We start from the raw sequence: 16,119 nt of genomic DNA, 5'->3' as shown, positions 1-16,119 counted from the left end.
TTTCATGAGATTCAAGGTGATTGCACTTGAGCTCTGGACAAAAACCGATTGGTTGCCTATGGTCTCCAGTGATCACTGATGTCATTGCCCACCTCCAGTAGCTGAAGTGTATGTGACATTCCAGAAAGGAGCCTTCCTGTCTCCCAGACGGTCTCTCCTTTCTCCCCTTTCCTTCCTACCTTTAAGTACCCAAGAACTGGTTTTTACAAAATGTTTTGTTTGTTTGTTTGTTTAGCCATCTGTCTATGCACAGAGATACAAAATGTGTTTGCTCCCTCAAAACTCCACATCCCTGCCTGGTTCCCTGAATAGTGAGCTCTCCTAACAATCAGCTCTGGACTTCACCTGCCCAACTCTTTTTCTAGCACAACAGACTTTCTCCCCATCTTCTGCCCCAGTCAGAAAACTGCATCACCTTGGCCACAGGGACTGGTTTGGGCATGGGATGAGGGGAAGGGGTACTGTGAGGAGGGTGATCAGTTTGTGGAGACCATTTGCCTCAGGGATCCTGAAAATGGGACCAAGTGCCGTCTTTGTCATGCTGGCTATAGTTCATGGTGGCCTACTCTTGGAAAACTTCTAGTGTAGTCCCTGATGCATAAAGACCTGTGAACACCTGCCTTGTATCAGTTGGAAAATTTACATAACTCCCTCACAGCCAAGTAAATCAATGCTGGATTAGGGGCCCGTCATCTAACGTGAAAGACGCAGAATCTAAAAGCAAATAAGAAGTGAAGTAAAAGTGTTTAAATGCATTGGCAATATTAATGCCATTCATACTAACTGATACTTAGCATATTATAGTAGCAAATTTGGAAATAAATAAATAAATCAGTAACAAATATGGAAAAATACGGTGAACAATGTATGGGCCAGAAAGTCTGGTTTTGTTCAGAACTCATCTAAAATTTCAGAAGCCTCAGGAGTTTTACCTGTGACATTCTTCTAGGCCTGCCCTCTCTCCAGGCAAAAAGAAAATTTTAGCTCAAGAGTTTCAGTTTTTTTTCGTCTTGTTCATGCCAAGTAGTAAAGAGATAGGAAACAGAGTCCTCATCGTGTCGTTGGCTCATGGGAGCTGGATGTTTGGCTTTATGAAGATCCAAGCTGCTTTTGTGGGCTTCCTCTTCTATTTTGCAATTTCTGTACTATATTTATAGATGGAGAAACAGATAACGTTTGCAGGAGGTAATCTTCACTATTGTCAAAATAATGGAGGAAAAGATGAATTACAGCATAATTTGAAAGACATATGATTTTATGGCTAAAATAAAAATCTGCTTTAAATTGACACAAGTCCTGGCCCGTAGTTGGTGTTCAATAAGTGTTGGTTGAGATAAATCATTTTTTAAAAATGAGCCTGGAGGGGCAATCAACACTAAACAAAACAAAACTTCCCACTTGTGGTGTATTCCTATTCTTTGGGGGTAAAATACAAACCAAGATAAGATGTAAATCCAGAATAAGTGTGTGTCTTTAAATTTCAGATTAAGGGATATTCATTTTAGGCGCTCTTAAGTTTGGTCATAAAGTTATTTGGCAAGGTCAATATTGTATGCAAAGCACAATGTTGCTTGTAGCAAAAAATTTTAAGCCTGTGTGGCAATCTGGTGAAATGGATATAGTTAACTATCACATTCTGATTTAAAATGATTGCTCTACCAGCAAATAGACAAAATGAGTTCTTAAATGTGAGAATCACAGTAAAACATAACTTATTCTGCTAAAAGGTATTTTCAGCAGTGCGTCAAAGTGGTTTGCAAAGTTTTGGGGAAGAAAGCAAAACACCACTTGATGCTGTTCCAAGTGGAAGGTCAGCCATGCCACAAGTTATGAAAACAGCGAATGAATCAGCAGCATTCTTCAAGACAAAGACTTACATCCATGAAGACCTTCTGTAGAAAAGCAGTCACAAGTTACAGTTTAACATAATATTTGTAATGTCTGCTTGTCTTGCAATAAGATCATTTGCCTAAAAACACTTGTTACCATCTTTGAATAAATTCCATTAATAGAGTAATTTGGAGAATGAAGATCTGAATTCTGGAGAAAGCCCTGATTTCCCTCATTCTCTCTGAGTCATCTCTTCCCTCTTACCAAAGGTCCTCATCTTAGCCTAAAACAGGAGATTTCAACTCGAAGGCAATTTTGTCTTCAGGAGACATGTGACAATGTCTGGAAACATGTCTGGTTGTCACATGGGGGGTGGGATTGGGGGAGAGGGAGGGTGCTGCTGGCATCTAGTGGGTTGAGCCAGCGATGTTGCTGAACCCCACAATGAAGAATTATCTGTCCCCAGATATCAATAGTTCAGAGATTGAGAAACACTGGCCTAGAGGTATAAATGGGGCGGGGGTGTGTGTGTGTGTGTGGCATTGGCACACAAACAAGTAGAATATTTTCATAATTGAACTCTAAAAGCCCTTTGAAACCCACATAAATGGTGGCCTTACAGATCAGCAGTTCCAGTGGAGAAAATCGACTTTCAAATTGGATGCACGAGGAATGTTCAGAAAGGATTTTTTAAAAATTCTCTGTCCCACCCCATCTCCTCAAGTGAAAGTTCTAAAGAAAGCATTGTGGTGAATAATCAGAGAGATTATTGTTTATTTTATTCTAAGGTTCCAGAAGTCTACCCGAGCCTTAGCTTGCAATTCCTGACTACTCTCTTGAGCACCTCCACGAGTTTTGTTTTGTTTCTGTCTCGAACGTTTTTATTGTATATTTTAACAGTAACTGCTACATGGACATTCTTTTTTCCATCTCTTTCTATTGGGTGTTGTTTTTTTAGTTCTCGCTCTCCAAGCCCTTGCTCAAGACAGCAGATAGTCTTCAGGTAACATGTTTTCTTAATGGAGTTTTTATCATTCACAGGCTCTGGGGGGCTTCAGTAAAAAACACAAAGACTATAATATTTATACTGTGTACTTTTCCAATTTTTTTCCTGGTGCTTCCCTCCTTGTTCCCCCCACCCCACAGCCACCACCATTTCTTAGCCTAAATATTCAACTCCTCACATAGACTATTTTGGGAATTAGAAAACCTTTTTTTCTAAATGCAAATAATGCCTTTTTAAAAAAAGTTGTAAACACCCACAACATTTTCGTATGTAGTGACTTGATGCCAGCTATCTATATTCATGGGCGAATGGGTATGTTACGATCTATAAATGCCACTTGTATATTCATGTGCATTTGTATACCAGCTTTCCCAAGCTACTTGTTTCCCCCTCACCTCCCAGAAAGATCACATGTTGATAGCACAGCTATCACCACACAATTTTATCAGGGGAGTTTGAATTATATACAGATTTATAGTAAAGGTAAAAATAAGTTTCCTGCTAGTTTCCTTCCAGTAATATCCACCACCTTTTGCCAGAAAAGATGAAAAGATAAGCCAACCAATATTTTTCTGTGGAAAGGAAGGAGATTTAGATATAAACAAAAATAAGCAGCATCTCAGGCTTGACAAACTTTCCTAGAGAATTCTTTGTTTCCCTGCTTGGCCTGGAACATATAGGTCCAGTTGCTGATAGATATGTCTATGCAAAACTTATTCTGTGCTTTCTACAGTCACTCCCAAAATATGTAAGTAAAGCATACAACCTAATTTAATGTTCATCTTCTTTCTTTAAAATAAGCATTATTTCTTGGCAAGTATACTTGGCAAATTTTATATTTAAACTGTATAAATGATATTATACCAATTTTTTAAAAAACCGTGTGTGTGTGTGTGTGTGTGTGTGTGTGTGTGTGTGTGTGTGTGTGTGTGTGTATGTAGGGAAAAAAGTCTGTATGAATGCTTCCTAAGATGTTAAAAATAATTTTCTTTCAGTGGTGGGACTTTTCTTTATACTTGTCTCTGTTTTTTATAAAGTTTATTTACTTTAATATTCAGAAAAAGTATGAATTAAGAACAAAATGTTTATGTAAAGACTTCTCAAATGGCATTCCTTGTTCCTCTGACTCACTGGAGCTTACAGTTAATTCTATTCATTCAATAAATATTTACTAGAGGTAATGGTGCACACCTGTAGTCACAGCTACTCAGGAGGCCAAGGTGGGAGGATCACTTGAATCCAGGAGGTAAGAGACTGCAGTGAACTATGATTCCAGCACTCTACTCCAGCCTGGTGACAGGGCAAGACCCTATTTCAAAAAATTTAACAACAAAAATTTATTGAATACTTACCATGTACAAGGTCCTATGCTAATAGCTGTTAAGTAGTTTTACTATTTTACAAAAATCAAGCCTATTAGTTGACATATATTACATAGCATGCCTGTGATGAGTTTTATAGCTGCTAGAAGCTCTGGAAACTGGCGGACAAGACAGTGTCCCTGTCTCCAGGAGCTTATGCACCATAAACATGTAAACCAAATAATAATTCAGTGATCGTGATGTGTGTTACAAAGGAGATGTTTTTGGGTGATGTCACAAATGGTGACTGGGAGGGTGTGCTTGCATTAGCTGGGTTGGTGGTCATGGAAGGCCTGGCTGAAGAGGTCACATTGGGGTTGAGGCCTCAATAATAAAAGGAGGCAACTATGTGAAGACAGGACCTCGAGCAGAAGGGACCAGCAAGAGGGAGAGTCTCGAGATGAGCCCAAGCTCCATGTATTCAAGAAATAAAAACAGAAGTCAGTGACAGTCAACAGGGAAGTCAGTAGAGCCAGGGCAGCCTCAGGCCACAAAAGAACTTAGGCTTGATTATCGTGGTGATGAGAAGTCTTGGTGAGCTATAAGTAGAGAAGTGATGGTGCCTAGTTTACATTTGATAAAGATTCCACTGGCTTCTGAGTTAACAGTAGATGTGGAGGAGACAAGCATACAGGCTGGGTGCCCATCAGGATGTTGTTGAGGATGCAGCCAGGAGCTGCCGTCAAAGAAGAATGGCAGAAGGGGAGAAAGACTACAGACTTTAAGTTGGGACAATACCTTCTGACACAGGACAAAAAAGCAAAGGGGGAGGTTCTGCTCCTCCCTGATAGAGCTACTGCTTCCTTTCTTTTCTTTTCTTTCCTTTTCTTTTCTTTTTATTATAAAGACGTGAGGAACAATTCAGGGTTAGGTATACAAATGTCGGTTATGCAGGTGTCCTTACTGCTTCCTTTCAACTTTGTCTTACAGAGTGCGATTGAGCCTGCCAACCCTCTCTTCAGTATCCATCTCCCTTGTTTTCTAGTAGAGCTCTGTGAGTTCTAGCTGGACACATGGCCTTGTGGTTATGAGCCCTATCTCCCAGTTTTCCTTGCAAACAGGAGTGATCTTGTGCTTAAGTTCAGACCATTGGAAAATGAATGGAAGTGATATAGGCAGCTTCTGGCGCATCTTCTAAGGAACACAGCCACAGGAGAGAAGACTCTTCACTCTTGCCCCTGGTTGGAATTCAGATGCAGCATTCGTCCAGCTTGGACAGAACATCACCCTGGGGCATGGTGGAGAACAAGTCAGAGGTACCTGCATACCTGCGTGACCTCATGGGATGGAGCCCTCTGGCTGGCCCCTGACACTCACCTTCTATCTATATCACATGAGAAAATGAACTTTCTTCTTAGAGTCAGGCTGTATTCTGTGGTCATTGGGTTAGAGTCACTAAGGAATAAGGGAAAGCCAAAAGAAACATTGAAGCAGAGACGCCGGGGCATGGCAACTGTCTTTGCAGCTGATGGAAAGTTTTAAAAAGATAAAAAATCTGGACTCAAGTAATCCTCCTACCTTGGCCTGTAGCTAGGACCACAGGTGTGCACCACCATGACCTCTAGCAAAATGCTGTTTACCTAAGATAAGAAGAAGACATAGGCAACTGGGAGAAAATCTGTTTTGATTAAAATCTAGTCAGGAGCCCTGAGACTGTATTCAAGGCTTGGGAGAGTTTGACCCTCACAAGCATTCAGAGTGAGTAATAAAGGAAAAATCTAATCGTGAACTCTGAACAGCTTTAAGTTGGTGATATATTGATCAAAAAGAAGCTAAAAGGTAACAGATTTGTTTTCTTCATCAATTATTTTTAAGAAAATTTACATTTTGAATAGATTACCCTTAATCAAGAAGTATGTCTTTACTATACACATATGGAAAATAGATCAGGCTCTAAGTCAATCAAGCACATTTGTACTAGGCCTTTTGCTCCATCTGTAATGGGTGGCTACAGCCAACTCATCTCATCTGACTGTAGTGTACCTAAATTTGCAAGCCTTTCCAAGAAAAAATAAGCCTGTCTCAAAGTTCTAGAGGGCACCGCACACACAATAAAATGAATTAGAACACACTACATATTATAGTAGCTAAGAAGATAATCATCCAATATAGAGAAAACACTACCTCCCTTCTAGAATTTTTGTGAGAATTTAAAAAAAGATGTATGTAAAGCAACCAACAAAAATAACTGCTGTTGTTACTGTTAGTTTCTCCTTCTCCTAGACTCAGTCAATTATTTGGCTTTCAGATTCCAAAATACTCTGAAATCTGCCTTGAATCCCTGAAAGAATGATGGGAGGCTCCTTCCCAACACACAGGTGACTTGACTTTTCTACCTCACTCAGTGGAAGACTAGGAGTAAAGAGGAGAGAGAGGGAGGGATCAATGTTTCTAGAGCGGCTACTAGGGGCGCATGTTAGATAGCTTAGCTCCTGTGACCCTCATATTCAGTGAGGCGATACCATCATTCCTGTTCCAACAGAGGTTAAATTCCTTGCTCGGTCACATAACAATGTAGTTGTTCATAGCAGAGCTGAACAGCCCAGGGCTGTGTGATTCCAAAGCTTATCATTCTCCCTGCACCTCTGGGGAGGTCTGAGCCTCCAGGTACATAGAATACAGGGTTACATGCAGCACTCTTAAACACAGTAATGGACCTTAAAACCGCTTTCTGCTCTCAGCTTTCTTAATTTCAAGCGGAATTAATCATTTCCCCCTCCGTAGTCCCATTTAACATTCTGTATACATGTCCACATGGTTTCTAGGCCTATTACCGTTGTCCCTTCTAGACTACCAGCTTTACGTGAGCACACATTTTAGCATCTGTGTATTCTTAGTGTCAAGTCCTGTAACTATGGGTAGTAGACACTCACACTTGTTCATCGAATCACCCACAGGTTCCCTAACAGCGTCAATGTGTCATCGTCTTGTAACTGTGCTGCTGGCCATGACCGTTTCCAGGTCTACCTTTGAGCTCTCCTCAGTCCCCGTGTTCTGGGTTTCACAAGGTTTTCGTGAGCAGTGGCTGTCACACACGTGGGAAGACATGTGAAGCACTGCATGTCAGAACTGCCATACATCACCTAATATATACAACCTTTGGAGGCCATGCTTTCTAGTAACCACAGAAACCTTTGTCAGTAAATGAGAAAACTGCTCTTTCATGCTGCCTGGGTTGGAGTGCTCAGCCGGGTTCTGAAGGGCAGCGCACACATGTGCGTGCGCACACACACACTCACACTCACACTATGCAAGCTAACATTATCCCCACAATACCAGGAGCCTCCTGAGCTGTAATCTCAGGGCATGGAGGCGGAATCATAGTAGTAAACTTAAAGGAGCTTTCACAACAAATTCCTTAAACATATTCATAGCTATAAGCAATGATATTAAAGTCAATTAGGCAACCCTGATTTGAGCTGCATATAATCTTCCCTGCAATTAGTCTCTTTGTCGTACACACTGTGTCACCAGTGAGCAAAGGCCATTAAGAGGCACATTCTCCTGTGGTAATCACACCCCGGAACCTGTAAGTATGACCACAACTGGCAAAGAAAATACAAAGTGTCTTTCCTGCATGGGAATACAAAGGGAAATAAGCAGTGCTTAAGTTCTACTCTTTTCCATTTTTTGTCAAAATGTTCTTAGTTTCATCTCACTGATTCTATGAGAGCATGTAGCCGAGCTCTTGCTGTCAGTTTGGGTAAAATAAAAACCAAGCACCATTCTCCAGAGCTCTGTGCTGTGGTGGTTGTTTTATAATCCAGGCTGTTCTTCAATGTGATGATAATGTCAAGACTCAGAAGAATCTGATACTGTACCCTGCTTCCAAGCTCACACGTTAGCCTCCCATAGTTTTATGGATTCTGGTAGAAGAAATAAGAAAATAGGAAGAAATCAGAGACAAAGGACAGTTTATTTTTTTTATTTATTTATTATAAAGATGTGGGGTACAATTCAGGGTTAGGTATACAAACGTTGATTATGCAGGTACCCTTGTTGATGAGGTGTGCCCCTCCCTCCCCTAGCAGTTTCCCTCAACTGCCAGTCCCACCCCTGCGACAGTTTCCCACTACTGCCAATCCCTTTCTTATAGTGTTATAATAGTTCAAGTTTCACTTATGATTGAGAACATATGGTACTCTGAGCTTTGTTTCTGTGATAGATCACTGAGTATGATTGACTGCAAATCCATTCAAGTTGCTGCAAAGTCCACATGTTTGTCTTTCTTTAAGGCTGCATAATATTCCATTATGTATTTGTACTGCATTTTTTAATCCAGTTCAGCTTCGATGGGCAACATGGTTGGTTTCATGTTTTTGCTATTGTGAATAGAGCTGCAACAAACATACGTGTGCAGGTATGCTTTTTGTAGAAAATGATTTGAGCTCCTCCGGTTTTATTCCCAAAAGGGGAATTGCTGGGTCATATGGAAGATCAATTTCTAGTTCTTTCAGAAATCACCCCACACTGTCTTCCAGAGAGGTTGCACTAGTTTGCATTCCCACCAGCAATGTAGAAGTGTTCCTTTTTCTCCACATCCTCACCAGCATCTGTTGTTTGTTTTATTAATGATGGGCATTCTTACTGGGGTTAGGTGGTATCTCAGTGTGGTTTTGATTTACATTCTGGTGATGAGTGAGGCTGAGCACTTATTAATGTGTCTGTTGGCTGCCTGTATATCTTCTTTTGAGAAGTGTCGATTCATGTCTTTTGCCCACTTTTTAATGGGGCTGTTTGTTTTTTTCCTTTTGGCACATTTGAGTTCCTTGTAGATCCTCGATGTTAGGCCTTTTTCAGATACAGAGTTGGCAAATACTTTTTCCCATTCTGTGGTCTGTCTCCCAAGCTCGTTAGTTTGATGAAGTCCCACTTGTCTTATTTCTTAAGGTGTTGGCCTTTACGGGTTTGAATAGGAATTGGTTGCCAGTTCCAATTTCCATAAGGGTGTCTCCTGCATTTTCTAAGATTCTTATAGTTTGAGATTTAACGTTTAGGTCTTTGATCCATTTAGAGTTAATTTTTGTGTATGATGATAAGTAGGAGTCCTGTTTCAATCTTCTGCATGTGGTCAACCAGTTTTTCCAGCACCATTTACTGAATAGGTTCTCCAATCCCCAGTGGTTGTTGTTGGAAGCTTTGTCAAAGATGAATTGGTTGAGGAATTAAGACTTTGCTTCCAAAATCTCTATCCTGTTCCATTGGTCTATGTGCCTTTTCTTGTACCAATACCAGGTTGTTTTGATTTCTGTAGCTTTATAGTAAAATTTGAAGTCTGGAAGTGTAATACCTCCTGCTTTGTTTCTTTTGCTAAGGATTGTTTTGGCTATTCGTGGTCGTTTATGTTTCCATATGAATTTCTTTTTTATTTTTTGAGTTGGAGTATCACTCAGTCGCCCAGACTGGAGTGCAGTGGCCGCTCCCGGCCATTGCAGCCTCAACCTGCTGGGCTCCAGTGATCCTTCCGCCTCAGCCTTCCAGTAGCTGGAACTACAGGTGTGTGCTACCACACCCGGCTAATTTTTTGATTTATTGTAGAGATGAGGTCTCGCCTGCCCAGGCGGATCTCGAACCCGCGGGCTCAGGCAATCCACTCACCTCAGCCTCCCAAAGCGCTGGGATTACAGGCTGAGCCACCGAGCCCGACTTCCATATGAATTTCTGTATGGTCATTTTCAGGTCTGAGAAGAATGATGTTGGTAACTTAATGGGTATTGTGTTGAATCTGTAGATTGCCTTTGGTAGGATGGACATTTTAACAATGTTGATTTTTCCTATCCATGAGCATGGAATATTTTTCCATTTGTTTGTGTCTTCTTGGATTTCTTTGAGTGGTGTTTTGTAGTTCTCATTATAAAGGTCTTGACCCAGTAGTTGTTCAACATCATGATGTTTAATGTTGTTGGTGTTGATATATATTTTTATTCCACTGTGGTCTGAAAATGTGCATGGCAAGATTTCAACCTTAGGAAGATGCTGAGGTATTTCATTTTTTTAAATTAAATTTAATTTTTTTGTGGCTATTGTAAATGAGATTGTGCTTTTAATTTGAGTCTCTACCTGTTTGTTGTTGGTGTATAGGAATGTAACTGTCTTTTGCACATTTATTTTGTACCCTGAGATTTTTCCAAAGTCCTTTATCAGTGCAAGCAGGTTTTTCACAGATTCCTTTGGATTTTCAATGTATAAGATCGTATCATCATCAAAGAGGGATAACTTGACTTCCTCTTTTCCTACATGGATACACCTGATTTCCTTCTTTTGTCTAATTATCTGACCTGGAACTTCTAACACAATGTTGAACAAGAGGGGCGAGAGTCAGCAGCCTTGTCTTGTTCCAGTTTTCAGGGGAAATGTTTCCAGTTTCTGCCCATTTAACAGTATATTAGCTGTGGGTTTATCGTAGATGGCACTTCCTATTTTAAGGTATGTTCCTTCTATACCTAGGTGTTTGAGGGTTTTTATCAAGAAGGGATGCTGGATTTTATTAAAAGCTTTTTCTACATCTAATGAGATAATCATGTGGTTCTTGTTTTTACATCTGTGGATGTATTTAATTACATTTATGGTCTTGCGAATGTTGAACCAGCCCTGCATCCTGGGGATGAAGCCTACTTTGTCATGGTGGATGATTTTTGAGATGTGTTTTTGGATCCAATCTGCTAGAATCTTGTTGAGGATTTTTGCATCTATGTTCACAAGGGATATTGACCTGTAGTTCTCTTTTTTTTGTTAGATCTTTGCCTGGTTTGGGTATCAATGTGATATTAGCTTCATAAAATGATTTGGGGAGAATTTCATCTTTCTCAGTTACCTGGAATACTTTCAATAGGGTTGGTATCAGCTCCTCCTTGTACGTTTTGTAGAATTGTGCTGGAAAGCCATCTGGTCCAGGGCTTTTTTTTGGTAGGTAGTTTTCTTATGACAGAGTCAATTTCCTGGGTTGGTATTGGTCTATTTAGTGTCTCAATATCTTCTTGTTTCAACCTGGGGGGGTTGTGTGATATCAGAAAGTCCTCCACTTCATTTAGGTTATCAAGTTTGTTTCCATACAGGTGTACATAGTAATCCCTGATAATCTTTTGTATTTCTTCAGGGTCAGATGTGATTTGATCTTTTGTATTTCTGATTGTGTTTATTTGAACTATTTCTTGGTCATTCTAGCTAGGGGTCCATCAATCTTTTTAATTCTTTCAGAGTCAGCTTTTTGTTTTGTTGATGTTTTCTATGATATTTTTGTCTTCTGTGTCCCATATTTGGGCTCTTATTTTGGTGATTTGAATTTCTGCTAAAGTTGGGGTTTTGGTGGTCTCTTTCCAGCTCCCTTAGGTGATTTGTTAGGCTCTCCACTTGTGATCTTTCCATTTTCTTGATGTGTGCTTGTAGAGTTATAAATTCCCCTCTTAGAACTGTTTTCATGGCATCCCAAAGATTTTGGTTAGTTGTTTCTTCATTTTTATTTGTTTCCAGGAATAGTTTAATTTCTGCTTTGATTTCAACGTTGACCCAGTAGTTGTTCAGCATCATGCTGTTTAATGTTGTCGGTGTTGATATTTATTTTTATTCCACTGTGGTCTGAGAATGTGCATGGCAAGATTTCGACCTTAAGGAATTTGTTTACACTTGATTTATGGCCAAGGGTGTGGATGATCTTGGAGTATGTCCCATGTGGTGATGAGTAGAATGTATATTCTGTGGTTATTGGGTGGAATAATCTGTAGGTATCTATTAAGTCCATTTGGTAGAGTATCAGGTTTAGGTTCTGGAGCTCCCTATTGATTTTTTGCCTCCATGATCTATCTAGGGCTGTCAGTGGGGTATTTAAGTCCCCTGCTATAATAGCATTAGAGTCAATATCTTTTTTTAGTTTATTTAGTAGTTGCTTTACAAATGCTGGTGCTCCTGTGTTGGGTGCATATATGTTTAGGATGGATATTTCTTGTTGATGGATTGAACCTTTTATCATTATGTAGTGTGCTTTTGCATCTTTTTAAATTTTTGATAGCTTAAAGGTTGTTTTATCTGATATTAAGATTGCAACTCTTGCCTTCTTTTGTGATCCATTTGCCTGGGAACTCATTTTCCATCCTTTAACTTTGAGTCTGTGTGCATCCCTTGTGGTGAGATGAGTCTCCTGGATGCAGCAAATAATTGGGTCATGGTTTCTTATCCAGTTTGCCATTCTGTGTCTTTTCAGTGGTGCATTTAGTACATTCACATTCAGGCTGATTATTGAAATGTGATTGTTTATCCCTGTCATGAGGTTATTTTTCTTTGTTTGCCTGTTTTCTTTTGGCTTTGGGGTTGATGTATGTGTTTGTCTTCAAGTTTCTTATTGTGCTATATTCTCTGTTGATTCTGTGTTCTGCTGTTCTCTTGGGAAGTGTGTGGTCATTCTTTTTTTTCTTTCTTCTGTGTTTAATATCTTTTAAGTGTCTCCTGGAGAGCTGGTCTGAAAGCTGCATAATCTCTTAGGAATTGGATTTCTGGGAAGGATTTTAATTCTCTATCACTGATGAAGCTGAGCTTGGCTGGATAGGAAATTCTTGGTTGAAATTGTTTTTCTTTGAGGGCTTTGAATATAGGGCTCCAGTCCCTTCTTGCTTGTAGTGCTTCTGCCTATAGGTCTGCTGCTATTCTGATTGGTTTTCCCCAGCAGGTAGCCTGACCTTTCTCTCTTGCTGTCTTTAGGATTTTTTCTTTTGTGGCTACTTTGTGTAAGCAAGATACTATGTGTCTAGGGTTTGATCTTCTCATTTGATGTCTTGTGGGAGTTCTCTGTATCTCTTGTGCTTGGCTAGTCACATCTCTGGTGAGATAGGGAAAGTTTTCTTGGATTACCTCCTGGAGTACTTGCTCCAAGTTGTTCTCCGTTTCCTTTTTTTCTTCTGGGATATCTTGCAGGTGTAGGTTTGGCCTCTTGATATAATAACACATCTCTTGTAGGCTTTGTTCTTTCTTTCTGAGTCTTCTTTCTATTTTTTTACAGATCAGGTTAATTCCATGTTCTGTTCTTCAAGTTCTGAGATTCTTTCTTCTGCTGGAGTAATTCTGCTTTCCATGTTTGTCATCTTGTTATTTATTTCCTGGATGAATTTTTTTTATTGGCAAAATCTCTGTTACAAGTTCTTTCAGTGTTGCATCTTGTCTTTCTTGAGTCTTATTCACTCTCTCCATCTATTCCCTAATCCCTGTCGTATTCTGGGGGCAGTCGTTGGTGTCTTACAATTGTTTGGGCACCAAGGTCTGATTTTTCAGGAGTTTTGTCTTTGGCACACTTGAAATTGCCTGAGTCCTTCCTTTGATTTTTCCTCATTTGTGACAGATCTTTTGTTTTTCTCTTTAGTTCTGTTATTCAGTGTCAGTGGGAGAGGCTTTCCCTCTGATGCTTGTTTAGTCCTCTATTCTTCCCTGATCTGGGCTCTGGATTTGTTCTATTTTGAAATAGCGTGGTGGATGGGAAGCTTTGCTGTCTCTTGTAGTTTTTGAAATTCATATAAAGTAGGAGATAGGGCACTAGGAATCAGAAAACGGGGACTCACAAAGTCCAACTGGCTTGGCTACCACCTTCCCAACTCCCAAAGGACAGTTTATTATTCATAGCAGTAGCAGGTGAACCAACAAGACTGGCCTGAGGTTGCCATGAGGAGAAAAATAAAAGCTTTGTGCCCAGGAATGGTTTGGGCAGAGTCTTGAATTTTTTTTTTAACTCCATCTATGCAACTCCCTACCCATTTGATCTTTATCCTTACCTAGGAAGCAGCACAGATGAAATGATCCCTTCCTGGGGAAAGTTGCATTCAGTGATCAATTTGTTTTACTAAGTTGTGTGGATCAGAAGGTGATAGAGTAAGAATAGGAGATAGTATTGGGGAGGTTATGCCAGTGTTCTGTGAGACCAAGACCCATGGGCGGTAGGAAGCATGGGCAGTCCATCAGATATCTTGACCATAGGCCAATTTTCAGGGGGCTTTTGTGATAAAGGGCATACTATTGCTAGGGTTCCAATCATTCAGATGGCCCAAAATGTGGCATGAATTAATTTCCTGGGCCATAATAGCATGACCAGAATTGGCTTATCAGACTGAAACAGAAACCTTGTGACCTGAAGAAGTATCAACAGCAGTGAGGTCTCATGGATTTCTAAGAGGAAGCCAAAACTCAAATGTAGTCAATCTAGCCGGGCACAGTGGCTCACACCTGTAATCCCAGCACTTTGGGAGTCTGAGGCAGGAGGACTGCTTGAGCCCAGGAATCGGAGACCAGCCTGGACAACATAGCGAGAGCTTGTCTTTTAAAAAAAATTAAAAATTAGCTAGACATGGTGGTACATACCTGTAGTTTTAGCTGCCTTGGAGACTGAGTCCTGAGGATCACGTGAGTACAGGGAGTCAAGTCTGCATTAAGCCATGATCATGCCACTGTACTCCAGCCTGGGCAACAGAGTGAGACCCTATCTCAAAATACATTTATAAATAGTCAATCTGCCATCTTGGGTGAGGTCAACGTCCCTCATTACAAGACAAACAGGTTAACTTTGGCCAAAGTTCCAAGTCTGGCGTGCAGCCATAACATCTGCAACAGGAGCACAGAGGCCATTGTTGTATACCCTGTCTATGATGGTGGCTGTGTGTGTTTGTCCAGGACAGTGATGGACCAAGGTACGATTGTGGTAACCTGGGTGGCACAGGCTTCATCTGAAGCTGTGGTCCCCATAATCCCATCAGAGAGTGGACTTCTGTCATGGCTTGATCTTGCCAATTCCATCAGTTGCCATCATTTATTTCCATAGCCCTAAGAGGAGTGTTTGAATCTGCCAGTCTTTAGTTTCTTTTTCTTTTTTTTTTTTTTTTTTTGAGTAGGAGTCTCACTCCATCGCCCAGACTGGAGTGCTGTGGCATGCTCCCAGTCACTGCAGCCTTGACCCACTGGGCTCTGGCAATCCTTCCGCCTCAGCCATCCAAGTAGCCGAAACTACACCCGCTACCACGCCTGGCTAATTTTTTTTGATTTATTGTAGAGATGAGGTCTTGCAGAGTGACCCAAGCGGGTCTTGAACCCACGGGCTCAGGCAATCCACTCACCTTGGCCTCCCAAAGCGCTGGGATTACAGGCTGAGCCACCGAGCCCATACAGTCTTTAGTTTCTAAGCAGCAGACCAAACAAGTAGGCCATGGGCAATAGCCCAAGTTGGTTAAAAATATGACAAGGCCTTTCAAGGACAGTATTGGCAGGTACCATGAGAACAGCCTTAGAGTTCTGCCCATGGAGGGCAGCGACCTCACTGGTTTTTGGTTTTGTGTTGCTGGCACTGAGGTTGACCAGCCACAGTGGCTCAGTGAATACCACCAGGTTTCAACTTAACCAAGCAATCGGGTCCAGGATTTTAGGGAAACTGTTGTGTATTGAGGGCCCTGTAGAGCCAGGACTTTGCTTCGGTTGGCAGAGTGGGGATAAAGTTTCCCCCAAAGGAATAAGTACCGCTTTTACCAGTAAAGTCTGGGGAGTGCTGAGGCCACACTGGCTGTGTTGCCAAATGTACCACTGTCACTTGACTAGTGACCCTGGCTGGGCCCCTCCCTGCTTGGTAGTCGTTGACTCCAAGATGACTCATCCCCAAATAGGAAAATCACAAGGCATCTGAATCAGGGATTTAGTTTTGATAAAAGCACAGTACCAAGCTAATAGACACTTTTTCAGAAGGATGTTCCTGGTAGCTGCATCAGGGAGGTAATGAGTCCAAACCCCAAGGGGAAATCTCTGGGTGGAGGCTGCCTCCCTTTGCTAGAGGCTCCAGTCAACAAAATCATCTGACAGAGAGACTTGGTGCTCAGAGGAATCATCAAGGTTAAGGGGCCCCAAAGTAGAGTGTGCATTATAACCTGCAGGATAGCTTTCAATGCAACCTGTTGGTTTGGTTCA

The sequence above is a fragment of the Carlito syrichta genome, unplaced genomic scaffold, assembly GCF_000164805.1.
Source record: "Carlito syrichta isolate Samal-C Ts95f unplaced genomic scaffold, Tarsius_syrichta-2.0.1 Scaffold71390, whole genome shotgun sequence".
In the NCBI taxonomy this organism is placed as follows: Eukaryota; Metazoa; Chordata; class Mammalia; order Primates; family Tarsiidae; genus Carlito; species Carlito syrichta.
The sequence above is the reverse complement of the archived record's forward strand: the minus strand, read 5'-3'. Positions refer to the sequence as shown.